Source organism: Cryptomeria japonica, chromosome 9 (genome assembly GCF_030272615.1).
Source record: "Cryptomeria japonica chromosome 9, Sugi_1.0, whole genome shotgun sequence".
Classification (NCBI taxonomy): Eukaryota; Viridiplantae; Streptophyta; class Pinopsida; order Cupressales; family Cupressaceae; genus Cryptomeria; species Cryptomeria japonica.
This window is the reverse complement of record NC_081413.1, coordinates 408652637-408658779: the sequence shown is the minus strand read 5'-3', so window position 1 is coordinate 408658779 and position 6143 is coordinate 408652637. Positions and strand designations below refer to the sequence as shown.

Sequence of the window (6143 nt, the reverse complement as noted above, 5' to 3'; positions counted from 1 at the left end):
TCTCCATTTTTCTAGGGACAACTTTCAAAACCTGCCTTAGGGGTCCCATCACTTGGGTCCACTTGAAACCCCATATTCGGGCCCCCACCATCTTTCGAGTTAGCTTCTCCTTTCTTTTTTGCAATGTAAGTTGGATTGGGAACTCCAACATTCACCTAACCTTGGAGGACACCAGTTACAGATCCCACTAAAACCCGCTTGCCGCCATGCTGAAACCTAACTGTCGCCATTGTGCCAATTAACACCAGATTTTGAAACTAAGCTTGACCCCTTACACGACAAGGTGCAAAGAGACCAGTTCCAGCAAATATGTACAATAGTAAGAGATTGAATCTTTGTTATCACATTCAAGTTTAGATTATTTTGTATTTATATACAACTTAATTTTCAAATCTACATGATATCAAATCGGATTTCATTGTAGTGGATTTATCTCACAATTTCCGAATAGTTTTACCATTCAAATTTGATCAAGTTCATGTTCATAATAAATTGTAACATGCCTTCATTTACGAAATCGGAGACATGTCCAAATGAGCAATTCAATAAAACATTCTCTTGCAAGAACACCATGCTATATATGTAAATACAAAACACAATTGATCCTTTGATATAGTAATTGAATTAATCTTAAATGATGTTAACTTTGCTCATGCATAATAGACAACAAAGAAATTTGAAAAGTGGGAACAATATTACGATTCACATCGTAATATTATTAGAATCTTTACAATGACATAAGAAATAAGCATCAATAATTATGATTCTATTGCAATATATAGAAAGAAAGAGACGTGGAACAAATTTTAAAAACAAAATATATATCAATAACACCAATTTGCATTAAAAACAAACTTAGAAATAATGAATTCTTATCTTTCATGTTGTAACAAATAATATAAAATCTTTTTGAATACAAAACTAAATCTTTAGATTTTTTCACCAAGAATTGTACACAAATAGACAATCAATTGATAAACAAAAAAAACTCAAATTAATGCCTTCAAATTCCGGATGCATTATGTGATAAACATGGCCTCCATCCCAAGTGTAGTTTCTAATGAAAGAAAATGGTTTCAGAGCACACCCATTTGATTCCCACATGCTTGGAATGGTACATTTTACATGTTTATGCGTACCCTGGATGTCCCCCTTAGATGCTCCTCAAATCTACTGCTAATCGTTCTCCTTAGTCCTCACAATACGTGGAGAGCGTTGATCCACCTTGCAGCCTTTTTCTTTACCTTATCCTACCAAACCATCTGTAAAACCAAATATGCCGCGGACCATATTGTTCTTTATTTCCTCCTCCATCAATTCCGCCTCAGATTTATCATACCACATCACCCCTCTCTCTTTCCCTCCTACCAACACGCCCGGCAATGGATGCTCTCTGGTGGACCCCGCCGGGAGAGCTAAACTCCAAACGAATTTGCACTTGCCCATAAACGGACGGCGACAGCCATTCATTCGGATCCATTGAATCGAAAATCCCTCTCAATTTTTCCTCCTCAGAGACGACTTCTTTTTCAAACTGATCCACCACTTTCGCCCGCCTTCTCTCTCAATTTCAAAATGGATTCTCTCTCACCCACAAACTCCCTCTAAAAAGCACCGGGAAAAATCAGAAAACGGACGGCGACAGCCATTCTTTCGGATCCATTGTAATCCACCACAAAGATGTGGATTATTCTCTTGCACCTCCGATCCTTTCTTGTCTTGCACCACCGATCCTTTCTTGTCTTGCACCTTAATACTTTTCTTCTCTTGCCGATCGATCAAGAAAGCATTGAATCCTGCTTAGAATACCACAACACAATCTATGTAATAAGTTGACTGCCTTTTTGCTGTATTGCCAATGAAACGGTCGACTTAAACAACAAGATTAATGCCTGTCAAACAAAAGGGGAAATGTGATTAATTCACAAATATAAAAGGAGGCAACAGGATTATCTCCTACTGAAAATCACTTTCATTCTTGGTATTGTTCTTGTTCAATGCACTCAGTCAATCAAGAAGCTCGTCCTCCTTCAAGAGCAATATACTAAGAAATACGAGAAGCAGAAGAAATATTATAATTGCTTATAATATTTCTTCTGCTGTCCGCATTTCTCAGTATATCGCTCTCTTAACCTCCATCGCAAACCTTCATTTTCTTCTTCTTCTTCTCTTCCACCTCGCCCTCCTCCTTCAACTCTCACCCCCAATCGTACAATTTAACTGGATTTGAAGGCTAAATTTGGGAGATTGGTTGCATGCCTGAATGATCTGATTGTATGAATGAATTAAGTAGGAGTTAACTGAATGTACTATTAACTTAACCGGTTGCATGAATGAGTGATGAATTAAGTAGATCTAAACTAGGAGTTAACTGAATCCACTAATCATTTAACTGGTTGCATGATTGAGTAATCTGATTGTGTAGATGAATTAAGTCATCTTCTTTGTTTATATTTTTCACAAATGGAATGTTGTTGTAGATTATTTTAACTTAATGGGTTTCTAGAAGTCTAATAATAGATGTAATGATCCAAATTGGGAGTCTTAATAGTTCTTCTAGCTTCTTCAACTATACATGGAAAGAGATAAGCATTCCTAGTTATAATTTATCCACAATATCTATTGGATTGTATTTCAAACAAGGTTTAAGCAATCAAGGAGAATTCCTTTTCTATTATATTATCTATTTTTTAATTAGTTAATCGATTAAATATTCAAGTTATTAATCATACAACTAATCAATTATATCCACCAAAGTGCCTCCTACGTGTGGCTGAGTTTAAAATCGTAATTGCATAGTCATATTCTCCAGCCTCTTCTAAATATCCATGTCCTTCCTGATTCTTTTCCTTTTTATTTTCCAATAAGCTTTGAAAGAAGGAATTTTGTGATCGTTAATGTGGATTAGGTGATTAGCTATATGTGTTTATTAGTCTTGATTGCTTCCCATTACCACAATTTAGGTTAAGGAGATGCTCTTTGTTAGTTCCCATTAGCAATTCAAGAATATTTGAATAGCTCTTATCCTACAATGCGTGCACTACTTTTTCTTTCCAAAAGCAAGACTGGCATATGTTTCATTTATCACCCTATCAAGACTAAACAAAAAATGGACACAAAATTCTTATATATTAGCATCGATAGAAAAAATGCATTTCCCACCAATCACCAGAACATATCAACAAGGAGAAACTACCAAGGTACTATAATTTAGATGATCACAATTATTTATAGAATCACAATGAATATAACACAATTTTAGGTTGGATTAGTTGGCCCTTGAAAATTCAAAAAATTTAAATTATTGTTTATTTGAACATCCATTGTATGCATAGCTTATTTGATCTGTTCGAATATCATGTACTTATTCCAAATGCAAGTTGCAATAGAAATTTTGCTAGAAATGGATCCATTTAAGAAAAATACAAAATCAAATTCCCCTATAGAACATAGGCTTAAAGGATAATTTTCAATCCTTTCAATTCACTTTAAACATAATTGTAATGTCTTTTGAAGTCTCAAGAGAGATTCGTTTGTGCTCTAGTAGCAGTAATAATATTTAAATACTAACCTCAAACATAACAAACAAATTGATGAGTCCTACCACTCTGTAATCACTTGAATAATAATTTCATAGTTCCTAGGAGAAGCAAGCATCCTTGTCTTGGTATCGATACTTATATGGAGGCACCAACCAAATTGCTTAGTGAGTAAATGAATACTTGGAGATAGCTATATTATATATATAAATGTAATCATCATAAGTTATGGATATGGATATGTGGTCCACATTCTTAGAATGGAGTTTCTTGGTAGCTAGGGATATTTGACACAACTAATAATTTAGATCATGTATTTTCCTTAACACAATAATGAGAACTCAATCCGCAAACATTGATATGGTTTGACCAAAAAGCCACCTTCTGTATCATTCTCTATCTACATTAATGTAAGAGCTGCCCAAATCCCTTGATAAACTCTTTGCAAGAATAACGTCCATCATGAATGAGTTTTCCTTTAACATTATTGGTAAAACTCTTTTCCCAATTTATATACAATTGTATTCTTATGAAACTTCAAAATATAGGCTTAGTTGCATCCTTCAATCAATCTTTCACCCAATGTATTAATTACACAAGATGCCTTCAAGAAGAAAAATGACCATTCCAACTTACAATATAACATTGTGGTCTATAAACTTCATTAATGATTTTCTCCCACATTTTGTCAAAATGCATAGAATAAAATTCAAAATAATCTCACATTTAGAAAAGAATTGTGTTGAATACCCATCTCCACTACTTCTCTCCATCTTCTTTCTTGCACCCAAGTCGTGAGACTAGACATGGGCACGGGCATGGGAATTCAACCTAATTCCAAAATAAAATCAAACTACTTGAGTCCATGACGAAGCTAGCACTCAAGAAAGGCAATGCCCATGTCCTGAATCTGGTAGATGATGAGTAACTGGAAGCGGGAGATATATATATTGAGAAATACCTAAAACAGAAGCAGAAGCAAATGATTTGGGAAAACATTGTTGCCACATTCAATTGTATTTATTTTGTTGCTCGTATTTCTTAGTATATTTCTCTCTTAGCTTCCATCGCAAACCTTCATTTTCTTCTTGTTGTCCTCCTCCTCTACTAAGCCCTCCAATGATCTAAAGGATTGGAAGCCTAAAATTCTGAGTTAACTATTCACATTGTATTAATCAATGATCTGATTATATGGATAAATTAAATAGATCTAAACTAGGAGTTATTTAAATGTACTAATATTTAAATGAGTAATATGATTGTATGGATGAATTAAGTAGACCTAAAATAAGAGTTAATTGAATCCACTGATAAATTAACTAGTTGCATGAATGAGAGATCTAATTGTATGATTGAATTAAATATATCTAAATCAAGAGTTAAAACTAAATCCAATAATAATTTAAATAGTTGCAAGAATATTAATTGGTTGCATGAATGAGTGATCTTATTGTATGGATGAAATAAGTAGATCTAAACTAGGAACTAAATCCATTAATAACTTTATTGGGTTGCATGAATAAGTAATGTTATTGTATCAATAAATTATGTAGATTTATGTTAGGAGTTAATCGAATGCACTAATAATTAAACTTCTTGTATGAATGAGTGATATGATTGTGTGGATGAATTAAGTAGATCTAAACCTTGATTCTCTTGAAAAACCATGGACAATGACCCACTCAAATTTGATTGTAGGGAAGAAGAAGTGGACAAGTAGATCAACCTAACCTTTGCCTTCTCCTCCCCAATTGGCTCTATTCAATCACCCATTCTGTCCAAGCATGTCATCTAGTTGACAATGGTTGTGACATTTGACACTTTGGAATCGGCAGTTCCTTTGAATTTCAAAAAGATCGGGAGCTTTGAGGAGGCCGTGATCAAGATCAAGTTGGTTGAGGAAGAGCATGATGATGGGTGGGTTTTCAAGTTTGTCGAGGGAGAGTATGGTGATGAGGATTCCATGATCAAGATCAAGTTCATCAATAAGTTCCTTAGTGAGTATGATGCCATGGGCACCACTACCTGACATGGGAATCCCCCACTTGGGCCTCTCCTATTCAACTCTCAACAAAAATCTTGTTCCAACTACTATACATTTCTTTGGGCTCTCGTATTTTTTAGTTTTTTGCTTTCATAAACTTCTCCAAAAATCTTTCAATCATGAAAAGGGATTTTGATTCTTCCCACTATGGTGAGATCCAATGCAAGTTAATTGAAATTGCTATGATTGAATTTTTCTAATATAAGATTCCAAGGCTAATAATGCTATACCCAAACCCTCAACAAAATTACTACAATAAAACTGAAATCAATACTCACAAAGGCACCACTGTCCAAATACTTCCTTTAATCTATTATAGTTAATCATAAAATTAACGTTAAATACCCAAGGAGTTTAAGTGGTTGTGAAAGGCTTCTCAGTAGGCTCCCACTACGCAATTTGAAAGAATCAACAAACTACTTGGCAAAGTCGAGGGTGATTAGTGGCTCTTTAGGAAACTCAAGAATTTAGTTGTGATATACTATGTGGACATATAATTGTAGGCTCTACAACACACTTATCCAAATCAGGCTCAACCACCAATGAAGTATTTTGTGATT

At 34.4% G+C, this 6143-nt stretch overlaps 1 long non-coding RNA gene across 1 annotated transcript; it reads right to left on the bottom strand.

The window, feature by feature from the left end:
• Window positions 1-994: 994 nt before the first annotated feature.
• Window positions 995-2198, bottom strand: LOC131073702 (uncharacterized). The gene is made up of 2 exons (XR_009112950.2): window positions 1961-2198; window positions 995-1796 (listed from the first exon to the last, which is right to left on the bottom strand). It is a non-coding gene; the product is annotated as an uncharacterized LOC131073702 (long non-coding RNA).
• Window positions 2199-6143: the final 3945 nt, after the last annotated feature.